The sequence below is a fragment of the Sus scrofa genome, chromosome 12, assembly GCF_000003025.6.
Source record: "Sus scrofa isolate TJ Tabasco breed Duroc chromosome 12, Sscrofa11.1, whole genome shotgun sequence".
NCBI classification, from domain to species: Eukaryota; Metazoa; Chordata; class Mammalia; order Artiodactyla; family Suidae; genus Sus; species Sus scrofa.
Window position 1 is genome coordinate 8,114,525 of NC_010454.4, and position 13,049 is coordinate 8,127,573.

The 13,049-nt window shown below is 50.6% G+C and overlaps 1 protein-coding gene across 6 annotated transcripts in view; it reads left to right on the forward strand.

The window, feature by feature from the left end:
• SLC39A11 (solute carrier family 39 member 11) overlaps window positions 1–13,049 on the forward strand; it is a 444,518-nt gene that overhangs the window by 354,793 nt on the left and 76,676 nt on the right. The window lies entirely within an intron of this gene.

The following is a 13,049-nucleotide window of genomic DNA, read 5'->3' on the forward strand; positions in this document are numbered from 1 at the left end:
GCCCGATACCCGAAGGATGCGTTTTTATGGCCACCACAGATGGTCAACCTCAGGCAGGCTATAGTCTCTGAAGACATAGAATGGATTGTTGCTGCTTTTCTCCTTCCCCACCTTGGTTTCTACTACTTCTCTATAATTGGTGGGCGGAACTCTGGGTGTGTTTGCCGAGGCCTGCTCAGGAGCAAGCAGGTGAATGAGCTTGCCCTGGGGGTGGGAAGCCTAGAGTTAGAGGGGAGGGTATCCTGCCTTGTGTGTGAGGAACTGTCCAGCAGCCCTAGTGCTGAATTCTGATGTGAGGACCCAGCCACTTCCTAAGAGAGTTGGCATCCTAGGAATATACCGAGTACACTTCCTGCAGCCCTTTGGCAGAAAAGAAAACAGAAGCTGAGAGCCAGAATGACACATTTGATCCATCACCACCACTGCCACTTTGTTAGCAGGCAGTTCTGAGAACTCACCTTTGGTTTTCTAGCTCCGGGTCCCTTATCTCAGGTACCTGGAGGGTCATCGTGGTTTAGTGGAAGGATGATGTACCTAGAAATATGAGTGTCTGGAAGGCCTCCTAAATGCACGATGCACTTGCTGAGTGGTCTAATTCAACAGCATACCAGCACTGACCCGGGCTCGGGATGTTAATTGCCAAAGTGCCAAGAGCAGGTTCCTGTCCCCAGCGCGCCTCCTGTCTTTACCGCCAGCCTTGCCTTCCTATGGAATGATCCTCCACAAAGATCAAGGGCTGGGAGTGGTATTTGGAACTAAAGCAGGTCTCTCTCCTGTGTTCTTGGAGGTTTGTTAATCAAATAGCTGATTTTTTTTTCCTTCAAATTCTCCCATACTCTTACGGTGTAAGTTTCACGTCTAAAAAGGGCATGTGTGGTTTTTTCCCCCGCACCTTGTATTCTTTCATTGTAGCAAAATACGCATGACATAAAACCTGCCAGTGTCACCATTTTACGCACAGGGTTCTGCAGCCTTCAGGACGTTCGCATCGCGGTGCCACTAGTACTGCGGTCCACCTCCACAGCTTTTCCACTTTCCCAAACTGGAAGGTGCTCCTTAAGCCGTCGTTTCCCGCTCCTCCTCCCACCCCTCCCCCCGCAACTCCCCATTCTGTTTGCTGACTCTGAACTTGACTACTCTCGATGCCGCCTGTAAGTGGCATCTCACTAAATCTGACTTTTTGTGATGGAATTACTTCATTTAGCATAATCTCTTCAAGGTTCATCCATGTTGTAGCGTGTGTCAGAATTGCTTTCCTTTTTAAGGCTGAATAGTATATTCGGTTGTGTGTAAATGAAAGGCAGGGAGCCTCTGCTCTTCTGTGTCACAGATGTGAGACAGTCGGGGAAGGTGAGTACCGGGCAGGGCAAAGGGCTGTTAACTATTACAGGCTCCGCGATCGCTCCACCACCTAGGATCAAGGGGTGTTTCCTCCATCAGAGCCACTGGCCAGTAGTGTGAACTCCAGGCCACTTAGGGAGGCTGGTGAGCAGTGAAGGGTGGCTGGCCAGGGAATAAGGGGAATGCATTTGAGAAATTCGATTCAGAAGCCATGCAGGAGCCCTGCTGACAGTCACACGGTCGTCTCTCAGAGGCTGCCCAGATTCGGCTGCACCAGTGATTCTGCCGAACTAGGAGGGGCAAGGAGCGAGGAGTTGGTGGGTCTGGAGGTGGGAGGAGAGCTGACCCCAGTTCCTGCTTCAGATGTGTGCACAGCCCTGGAGCGGGGTGGGCTCTTCGTCCGTGGCTGGGAGACTCCCCTCTGACTCTGACGTTCTTCCAGGCCACCCTGGGGTCCCAGGGAGGCACAGGGACAGAGTGTACTGGGGCTCCTCGTGGGCAGGGTCATTTCATTTATCCACTCGTCCTACTATATGCTAAGCATTCACCCCGATGCTGGAGGCTTATGTGTCGGTGATCAAAACAGAAACAGGCCCTCCCTACCCAGAGCTTACAGTCTACAGGGGTGATGGATGCTTATCCGAGGCACCTCTTCTCTGAGGCTCCGATGATGAGCCCATTGAAAATAGCGCCCTGTGGAACACTCTTCCCAGTCCGGGATGTCTTTTCTTTATGGCACTTAACCATTACCTGACCTTATATTCTGTCTCTCTGTCATCTTGTCTTCTCTGCTTCACCACAGAAGAGGAGGAGGCTCCAAAAGGGCGGGGACTCTCTTGTTCATTGCTGCCTCTCCAGTGCCTAGAGCAGTCTCCAGCCCAGGGTAGATGCTGAATTAATACTTACTGAGCGAATCAGCAAGAGAGATATTTTCAGTAAACCTGTGATTCAAATTGTGGTGAAGGACACGTAGAAAGCGCCCCGAGAACCCAGCGTGGACGTGCCTGATCTCGTCTGGGGGCTTAGGAAGGCTTCTCTGGGGAAGTTGTATGGAAACCGAGGTCTGAAAGACAAGCAGATGTTAACGAGGCAGGTGGAGTGGAGAGAGGAAGGACCACAACCGGAGGAAGCACTGGTGCAAATGTCCTGAGGCTGGAGGAAGCCTGCCTGTTGGCCAAGTCCAGGGAGCGAGAAGTTGGAGAGAGCACGGGGAAGAGAGGCAAGGCCGGATGGAGCAGCTTTCCATTTTCACACCTTCCGAAGTGTGGAGGGAAACCACCGGGGGGTTTCAGCAGAGGGAAATGATGCTGAGATCTGTGTTTTCAAAAGGTGCCACTGACCCAACAATTCCACTTCTAAGTATATTCTCCCAAGAGCTGAAAAGAGAGGTATCCAGACACTCCAACCTGAATGTCTAGCACAAATCACAATAGCCAGAGGGTGGGAAACAAGCCACTGTCCATGAGGGGATGATGGGGAAACAAAGTGTGGTTTTATCCATTGTCTACCCTGCAAATGGGGTATTACTCGGCCAGAAAAAGAAGTGCTAAGTGCTGCAACACGGATGAACCTCGAAAACATCCGTGAAAGAAGCTAGACACAAAAGGTATTTTTTTTTTTCTTTCTGGTATTGTAGGATCCCATTTATATGAAATATTCAGACCAGGCAAAAGCATAGACACAAAAGCAGCCTGGTGTTTGTCAGGGGCGGGGGCGAGGAGCAGACGTCGAGAGCAACCATTTGATGGACGTGGGGTTTTCTTTCAGGGTAATGAAAGTGTCTTAGAACCAGATAGAAGTCGTGGCGGCACAACACAGTAAATGCACGGAGTCTTCTGAATGGTACTTTGAAATGCTTTCAAATGGTGGCTTTTATGTTATGCGCATTTCACGTCAATAAGAATAATGACAGTCAAATGTTCTGTTGGCTTTTAGTTCAGTGTAGAAGACTCTTGGGAAGTGTTTGTTGACTCTGAAACTCATGGAAGGAACAGGGCAGACAGCCCGTGTGTCCAGTCGCCTCTACAGCCCAGACACTGCCCTTCCTGAGTTCATCCTTCCACGCGTGGAGGCCAAGGGCTGACCCTCCCGTGGCCAAGCCATGGGTCTGTCATTGCCGAGTGTTAATCGGTCCATCTTTACTTTCAGGCAGTAAGGTAATGGAAGAGCATCTTCACCCCCGTTTCACAGGTGGCAAAACCCGGTGCCTGTCTGGGGTGGATGCAGGCTGGGGCAGCATCTCTGGCTGTTGGTCAATGTGACTGAAAAGGAATGAGTGACTTCTTTACGCCTCTTTCTAGAAGAGAAGCAGATCCATGAACATCCAAGGTCCCAAGGACTGGCAGATACTCCACGGGCAGGAAACCTGTTTAAGAGGCCTCAGTGACTAGGTTTTCTTCCGCCCAGTGATGGGTAGGGCTGTGATTAGACCCCCGTTGGGCTACAGTTCCTTTAAGGCTAGTGAATTGTCTTTCCATCTTTGCATGAGGGGCGGTGGCTGCAGCCTGCATCTCATGGTGCTTTATAGTTGGGGAACCTTCCACGACACCCTCTCCCTTGACCTTCACCTCAACCTTGTGGAGCAAGGATTATACTACCTGCCCTGGTCTAGCAATGAGGCCACTGGGACCCTGGGAGAATTCACAGAAGGACACTCCGCTGATAAATGATCTGAGACCACTCGGCACCTTCCTCATTCCTAAATTGACATCTCACATCCCGCCACAAGACCTTGTGGCCTCTTTTGCCAAGAGGAGCTCCCAGCGGCTGGGTGAGGCCGTCCACCCTCTGGCTGCCAGCTCTGGAGAAGGCTGTGCGGGCTGACAGCTGTTGTGCTGTCTGGGCTCTAGAGGCTGATGAAAAATTCCTCGTTATCTCGCTACCAGCACTGGGCCGAGTTCTGAGTCAGACTATCCTTTGTAGGATGAAAGAGGGGGAAAAAAAAAATCTCTTTGGAGGAACCTGAGAACACAGAGATAAAGATAAAACTGACAAATATGTCATTACCCCCTTGAAAAATAGCCAGCTTGTGATTGACCTGCTTTAAAAAGTTTGTGGCTGCAGGGGAATGTTGCCGATGATTCATCGTGAAAGGAAGTACCCTGGCCCTGGCCAGCCCAGTTCCTCAGAGCTGCACGGCAGTGGCGGGTACCCCAGTCAGACAGACCCGACTCCACCATCATGGGCCAGGTGACCTTGTGTGGTGGGTCTGCAGAACATTCTCTCTGCCCCTCCCTCCCACCCCTGCCGTGACTCATTTCCCCCTCTTATTCCTGGGCTACAAATGGCAGGTGTGTAATCCCCCTTCTGCAAATGCAGAATCAGACCCAAACAATCGATCTGGGACCTAAGTCAGGTGACTTGTCCCCCAGGATCCGGCCATCTCACGTCTGCCCCTGCTCCTGTGTCCAGCCCCAGTGGTCCATGGGCTGTCTTGTAGGTGATACGCTTTAGCCTCTTCTTGTTCACGGGACAGGCTCTGGGGCCGCCTTAGGGGAAAGCAGGGCCTCGAAGGGGGATCGCGAGGGCTGGAACTCTAAGCAGAGCTCTGCCATCCCTGCTGGTGACCCTGGCTTAGAACCAACCCACGATTCCCCACCAAGGGGGTCCACTTCAGTTAGCACTATGGACAAACCAAAGGGAATTGGGAGGTGGGGGTACGTCATTCTAAACTAGAAATGCCTTTGCCCTGGGCACGTGCGGAAGAGTTAGCTTCATCGCCAACATGGCTTTGACCCTGTGAAGACCCAGGGCTTGACAATGGGGGGTTGGGGGGCAGCGCGACAGGCACCTCCCCCTGTGCTATCTCCTTCGTGTGAATCACAGGGTGCGAGACCCCACTTTCTATCTCTTACCTCCCCCAAAGCCATGAAGACGACCCCTCACTCGGCCACATGGAACTTCCTGGGCCAGATCCCTGGGGAAGCTCAGACAGATGTGAAGACAGAGGGAGGAGAGTGTTGTGGGAAAGAGGCCTGCGGCTAGTGTCCCTGCGCCTCCCCACTGGGCTCCAACTTCAGAGCATATGGGAAGCACTGGATCCAGAAGAAAGAGAACAAACCATCCTCGAGGGCGATGAGAGAGGACAGGGCGAGCGGAGGCAGTGGACACAGTTGAAAAAGAGCCACCTTAGTCAGGTGACCTGGGCTCCTGGGAGACAGGCTTTGAGAACAGAACTGGGTGGGACCAGGTGTGCTGGGAGCTGCCTCGCTGCACAGGGCACTGACCACCAGCTTGCTGTTCTGGAAAGTTCCACCAAGTCTCAATTCAAAAATCACTTTTCCCACGTAGCCCTCACTGACTCCCTCAAGCCAAGCTGCTTGGTCCTCCTTAGAGTGCTGCTTCCTTGGCCAGAACACTCGTATTTCAAGGCATCCACAGCTCTGAGCAGATGCCTGGGAACGATGAAATAAGCACTCGATAAGTCCTGGTGGGCTGAATAAATGAGTCAGACTCACAGATGAGTGACATTCCCTTTGTGCGGCTGCAGTGTGGTCTGATAGGGGAGACAGGTTTGAAGCCAGTTGAGACAGCTCTTAATTATTTTGAATTCTTCCCAGGCACTCTTTCCAGAAAAACCAGTCCCATAAAACATGGTTTCTGCAGCACATTAACAGGTGTTATCTACTAAAAGGGTTGGATTGTCAAATACTTTTGAAAACAAAGTTGTACAGGTTTCTTCACTGCAGGGAGTTCTTTGAGCCTTTAAAATGTTAATATGGAGGAGTTCCCGTCGTGGCTCAGCAGTTAACAAACCCACCTATCCCTGAGGACATGGGTTCGATCCCCGGCCTTGCTCAGTGCGTTAAGGGTCTGGTGTGGCTGTGAGCTGTGGTGTAGGTAGCAGATGCGGCTCGGATCTGGCATTGCTGTGGCTGTGGTGTAGGCCAGCGGCTGCAGCTCCAGTTCGACCCCTAGCCTGGGAACTTCCATATGCGGCAAGGTGCAGCCCTCAAAAGACAAAGAAAAAAATGTTAATGTGGGTTCTGGATTTTCAACATTTCCAGAACTCATTCGGTTGGACCCTATGAGATCAAGGTTTATTTAGTTAAAAAAAAAGAAAAAGCAAAGGTTACATAGTAGTATTTTCAGATGCCTCCACCCAACATTTGCTTGAAGAACCTTGTTCCAGCTGTGACTCACGCTCCATGGAGCTCCATCTGGAAGACATTGATCTCAAACCTCGGTTATCCTTCCAGAGATGGGAAGAAGACAGGGAGCAGGGTTCAGGGATGGAAATCTGAACCGCGTCGAAAGCCCTTCCACACTTGCAGCCTCCCCTGGGAGATGCAGGCATGACCATCCCCACCTCCCCCGCCCCCAGCAGCCATCCGAAAACCTCAGGCTACGAAGAGAACCCCTAGGAAGACCAGACCCTTATCTGCTGAGCGTCAAGACCTAGTTCCTCATCCCAAACGAGCCACAGCCTAACTGGGTCCTAAAAGTCGGAAGAGCTGTAGCAAGACGTGATGAAGCGGAAATAATGAACTAATACAGGAGGAGGCTGGACCTCGGCGGGGCGTCCGGTTGTCTGTCTGTAGTGAGGAGGGTTGTTTGACCAGTGGGTCTAAGCACATGAGGTCAAGGCAGCACATGCCGCTCCTTTGGGGGACCTCTGACACCAGCACACCCCTGGCCTCCGGGTCTTGTTTAAGGCCAGGCTTTGTTCTCTGATGCTCATAGCCAGGTTGAGCATCTTTCATATGCCTGTTGACATCTTCCTTGGAAAACGTCTGTTCAAGTCTTCTGCCCATTTTTTAATTAGGTGGTTTGTTTGTTTTCGGATGCTGAGTTGTATGAGCCATTTACGTATTTTGGATATTAACCCCTTATGAGCCCTGTCACTTGCAACTATTTTCTCCCATCCAGTAGGTCGTCTTTTCATTTCGCTGGTTTCCTTTGCTGTGTGAGGGTTTCATTAGCGAAGCACTTTTAAATCTCAACCTTCTCTTTAGAGCGCTGAACCCCCGTTGGGATCCAAGGATGGCACATACCTGTCCTCTATAGCGTGGCTCTTAGTTCTCTACTCTGCAGAGACAGCCCACCTCTGATTTGCATCTCCCTCTTAAGAACCACAGGTGGGTTAACAACCTGACATACGGTCCATGAGGATGTGTGTTCTATCCCTGGCCTTGCTCAGTGGGTTACGGATCTGGCATGGCCACCAGCTGCAGCGTAGGCCACGGATGTGGCTCAGATCTGGTGTTGCTGTGGCTGTGGTGTCGGCTGGCAGCTCCAATTGGAGCCCTTGCTCGGGAACTTCTATATGCCACAGGTGCAGCCCTAAAAGAAAAAAGAAAGACAGAGAGAGAAGGAAGGAAAGAAAGAAGGAAGGAAGGAAAGAAGAGAGGAAGGGAAAGAAAGGAAGAAACACAGGATTATATGTGACAGGCCCGGGAGCAGATTTTCGGGGCGTGCAGAAGCGGGCGAGGTGGCTGGGCAGGGGCGGATTCTCTGAGCCCGCTCCGATCTGTCTTGGAAATGTCATGGATCACATCTGACATTAATTAAAAGAAGGCCTCTGGGCGTAGAGCACCTTGCTGGCTGAGTTGAATATTTTATTAGTATTTGGCATTTACACCGGACTTGAAACTCGCCCAGTGTTTTGCGGTGATTCATGGGATCATCTTTACTGCTCCTTGGCTGGGAGCTGCCTTGTCCAGCCAGCTGTCATCAGTTTGTTGCCAGTGCACGTTAAGTTCCAAGGCCATCCTCCCAGCTCCGCAGCTCACAGCCTTTTTCCCTCCTCTGCATTCCTCCTGCTTGTGCTGGTTAGGTTTAAAGATACTGTTGCTTCGTCCTGGTGGGTTTAGTCCTGACTTGTAGCTTCCTCACCCATCTGCCCACTTCTTTGCTTCTTTGACCTCCTTCATCCTTCGCAATAGGACTTTCATCCATCTCTCTCTTTTTTTTTTATTATTAAGGTATAGTTGATTTACAATGCTGTGTCCCCACCCATCCCACTCCCCCCTCCCCGGCGACCACAAGTCTGTCCTTTGTGTGAGTCTGCTTCTAGATTCTACATAGAAGTGATATGCTATTAAGACACTAGTTTTGAATGGTTCACTTTCCTACCACCTTCTTAAACTCCAAGAGTGTTCTAGAATCGATTAAAAATTTTAGGGAAAGTACCCCTCAATGGGAGGGGGTGATTTTTCCCCCAGGAGACATTTTTGATTGGCACCCCTTGTGGGCAGGGGCTCCTGGCATCTGGTAGATAGAGGTCAGGGAGGCTGCTCCGCATCGTACACTGTTCAGGCCAACCTCTCACAACAGAACCTCAGTAGGGAGAATCCCTGTTCTGCATGCATCATCCTGCAGAACCAGCATTATCACCCTTCTTTCTTTTTTCTTTTTCTTTTCTTTTTTTTTACCAAGAGAGGGAGATTCAGGAGGGATGGGAGATGGAGAGAGGCAGACACGCCCACCTTCCAAGCCCTCAGAGGACGGGACCAGGCAGATCAGCGCTTATTCTCAAAGCTCTCTTATTCTGTCCTCTGGACTCTGCCTCCACCCTGCATCCCAGGGTGGGGAGGGGTGCTTAGAACTCCAGATGTGGAAGTTTGTTTTCCTCCTCTTTGCGCCTGAGTTAATGGCAGTAGCTGTGAAAAGAGGCATGGCTCACTGATAATACTCCAGCCGCTTCAGATTCTTGTCTTAATTACCTCCCTAATTTGCACTTTTGGTGGAGCACCTGGGGTATGAACGCCAGTTGGCGTTTTTTCCTCTGCTCCTCTTTCATCCAGCGGGTTCTTTCCACCATCTGTTGATCTTCAGTAGCTGCCTTAATTCGCTTATTTATGTTCTTTCCGTGTGGCCCATTTGTTTTGGTTTCTCATTAGTTTAGCTCTCAGTTTTCCTCCACCTTCAGAGACGGTAACAGTTATCTTCTCTTCCTCCTCTTCTTCCTCTCCTTATCCTAAATGGAGGGGGAAACTGAGTTGGCCACCTCCTAGGGCAGCGTGTGCATTTACCGGCAGGGGGTTGTGGTGCCCGCCGTGGGCGTGGCCAAGGTACGGGGCGGGAACAGAGGCAGGATGCCTTCACTTTGCTCCGAACCTCTTCAGGATACAGATATTCAGATGCCAGCCCTTGCCACCCACACCTGGGAGAAAACTACAGCCCTCGTCAGCAAACTGGGGTGGTGGGGGGGGGGGGGCGGGGACTGAGGTTCAAGCCTGGCTCTGCCCCCTCGATTCTGTGTCCCTTTGGGCAGGCCCCTTCTCTCCTGAATTAATTTGGCATAGAGCTGTTGCGAGCATTATGTAAGTCAAGTGCTGGGGCTAAAGGATGAGAAAGGGTTAGTTTGCTAATGAATGTAGGACCTGTGGTTCCTTGCTGCACTATCATTTACATTAAAATGACTAATTAGAGCAAAATCTTTAACAAAAGAGCCGCCAGCTGTTGTTTATGGTTTAGAAAAGCAAATTTGTTCAAAGGCAGGGATTTACCCTTCCGATGTCAAGAACCTCCGCCCCCCAGCCCCCGTGGGTCGCTCCCTGGCTTTTCATGCCTGGTAAAGACCTTTGCCGCAGAGACCTGCACTTTCCGAAGGGAGTGGGTCATGGTCTGGGCCGTGCTGGGACAAAACTGGGTTGAGAATGGCAGGCTTGTCAGCGCTGTGCTCCCGAAGATAGGAGACTGGCCAGGTGGAGCATCCCGGATGGCCGCTGACTTTATCTTCTCAGGACCACGGACAGCTCCTGAGAGTCTAGGGCTGCAGGAAAAGAGACTGCATCCTCCTTGCTGGAAAGGATTGCCTGCACCTTGCTGTACAGCGGAAAATTGACAGAACACTGTCAACCAGCTATGATGGAAAATCATTTTTTTTTAAAAGAAAGGATGCCTGAAACCCTTAGACACATCCGTCATAGCTCACCCTGAAATGTAGCTCTCCGCAGTATCCGTCACCTCACCTAGCTCACTCATTCTTTTTGAAGCTTGTCCGAGGCATCAGGCAAACCTGAGAGGCTTGAACTTATATCCAAACCCCTCCCTGGAGGTGTGGCTTCTGTAGTGTCTGCCCACCATTGGAGGGAATTTCTCCAAGAGAAAGACAAGGACAAGCAGCTATAAAAGAACGAGCAGCTGGAACCTCAGCAGCAGAGCCCATGTAGGTGGTGCTCAGACCAGCTCCCCAACACCACTCCTCTCTGACCCATAGGGTGGAGGCGACAGTTCCCGCCTTTAGTTCATGCGCCAGGCTTCTGGCTCAGGGAATGGCCTAGAAAGGGCCACCAGCCCCTTGTTTCTCAAGAGAAAGCCCACCGAGATACTAAGATCTTGAATCCAAAGCCGAATTTGGAAACTAGAGTCCTTCTAGAGGAAAGGCGTGGTGAGTGAAGACTTTATTAAGGATTGACATCTGGAGTTCCCGTTGTGGCTCAGGAGGTTAAGAACCCAACATAGTGTCCATGAGGATGCAGGTTCAATCCCTGGCCTTTCTCAGCAGGTTAAGGATCCAGTGTTGCTTCAAGTTACGGTGTAGATCACAGCTGCAGCTCACATCCAGTGTTGCTGTGGCTGTGGTTGTAGGCCGGCAGCTGCAGCTCAGATTTGGCCCCAGCCTGGGAACTTCCATATGCCACAGGTGCAGCCATAAAAAAAGAAAAAAAAAATGATACCTGGCACCTTAAAAATAAATGAAAATAAATACAGATTTAAAACCTCGATTTTGAGAAGCCTGGCTGCTCTGGCAGTGCTGACTGTCCGGGCCACTTTGGGTGGTTCAGATCCCCATTACTGTGGCTATGGTGTAGACCAGCAGCTGCAGCTCCAATTCGACCCCTAGCCTGGGAACCTCCATATGCCACAAGTGCAGCCGTAAAAAAAAAAAAGGGGGGGGGGGAAGCAGCGAATCCCGAAAGAAGACGAGCTCTCCTCACTCGCTGGATGTGCACCACTTCTCTCTTCATGACCGAAGGTCCTCCTGGCCCCAAGCCTTCGGCCTCGACTCTGACCAGTACTGCTGATTCTCTTTCCTGCTGGGGATGGGGTTGGACTTCCCCAGGGATGTCAGAAAGTATCTTGACATTGTGTTTCAACCCCCCTGATCCCGGGCCACTGGGTCAGTTCTTTCCCCCCCCCCCATGGCCCTTCTTGCTCTCCATCAGATACTGCAGAGCACGGCTCTTCCACATTTGATCCTAGACAGGGGGATGGTGAACTTGGCCAGCTCACTCCACCTGGAGAGAGAACTTGGAAGATTATTTTGTCCACCCCCAAGCTTCAAGCTACACTATAGCCACAGCATCTCAGAGCAAATTGTAATGGTCTCTGCCATTGAGGATGGATCTTCCAGTGTCTGTGATGACATCAGGCAACCATATCAACCTTGGACTTCTTATTGCATGAACTGATAAAAGCCTATGTGGGAGTTCCTATTGTGGCTCAGCGGGTTAAGAACCCATATAGTGTCCAGAAGTAGGATGCAGTTTCGATCCCTGGCCTTGATCTGTGGGTTAAAGATCTGGCGTTTCCAAAAGCTGTGGTGTAGGTCGCAGATGCGGCTCAGATCCAATGTTGCTGTTGCCGTGGCTGTGGCGTGGACTGCAGCTGCCGCTCTGATTCAACCCCTAGCCTGGGAACATATGCTGCAAGTGCGGCCCTAAAAAGAAGAAAAAATTTAAAAATAAAACCCTATGTTTCAGGTGCGGGGTCATCAAACTCTTTTTTTGTGGGGCTGGATAGTAAATATTGTAGGTTTTTAGGCCATGTGATCTCTTGTTACTGCTCATCTCTGCTGATGTAACACAAAACCAGTCATAGACAATTTGTCAGCAAATGAGCATGACTGTGTACTAATAAAACTATTTACAGATACTCAATTTGAATTTCATAATTTTCATGTCATGAAATATTCTTCCTTGATTTTTTTTTTTTTTTTTGGACTACTTACAAATGTTAAAAATCCTTCTTAGGAGTTCCCATCGTGGCGCAGTGGTTCATGAATCCGACTAGGAACCATGAGGTTTCAGGTTCGGTCCCTGGCCTTGCTCAGTGGGTTAACGATCCGGCGTTGCCATGAGCTGTGGTGTAGGTTGCAGACGCGGCTCGGGTCCCGCGTTGCTGTGGCTCTGGTGTAGGCTGGCAGCTACAGCTCCGATTAGACCCCTAGCCTGGGAACCTCCATATGCCGCGAGAGCGGCCCAAGAAATAGCAACAACAACAACAACAACAACAACAACAACAAAAGACAAAAAGAGAAAAAAAAAATCCTTCTTAGCTTACAGGCCATGAAAAAATAGGCAGTAGGCTGGCCCCTGCTGACCCTTGGTTTAGGAAGGCTCTGTGTGGATTTGCTGTTACTGGAAGCTTCACGCAATCTCACCTGACACAGTGATGAGGATTAACCCCCCCTTTTTGGCCATTTTTTTTTCTTTTTTTTGCATTTTTGGGCTGCACATATATGGAGGTTCCCAGGCTAGCGGTTGAATTGGAGCCACAGCCGCCGGCCTACACCAGAGCCACAGCAGCACGGGATCCGAGCCTCGTCTGTGACCTACAGCACAGCTCACAACAACGCTGGATCCCCGACCCACTGAACAAGGCCAGGGACTGAACCCACATCCTCATGGATACTAGTTGGATTCGTTTCCACTGCACCACAATGAGAACTTCCTGGCAAGCATTTTTTAATGAACGAAAAGGATTAAAACAGTCAAATTCAGATGAACTCTGGGACTCAAAAATCTCCCATTTCTAGGTTG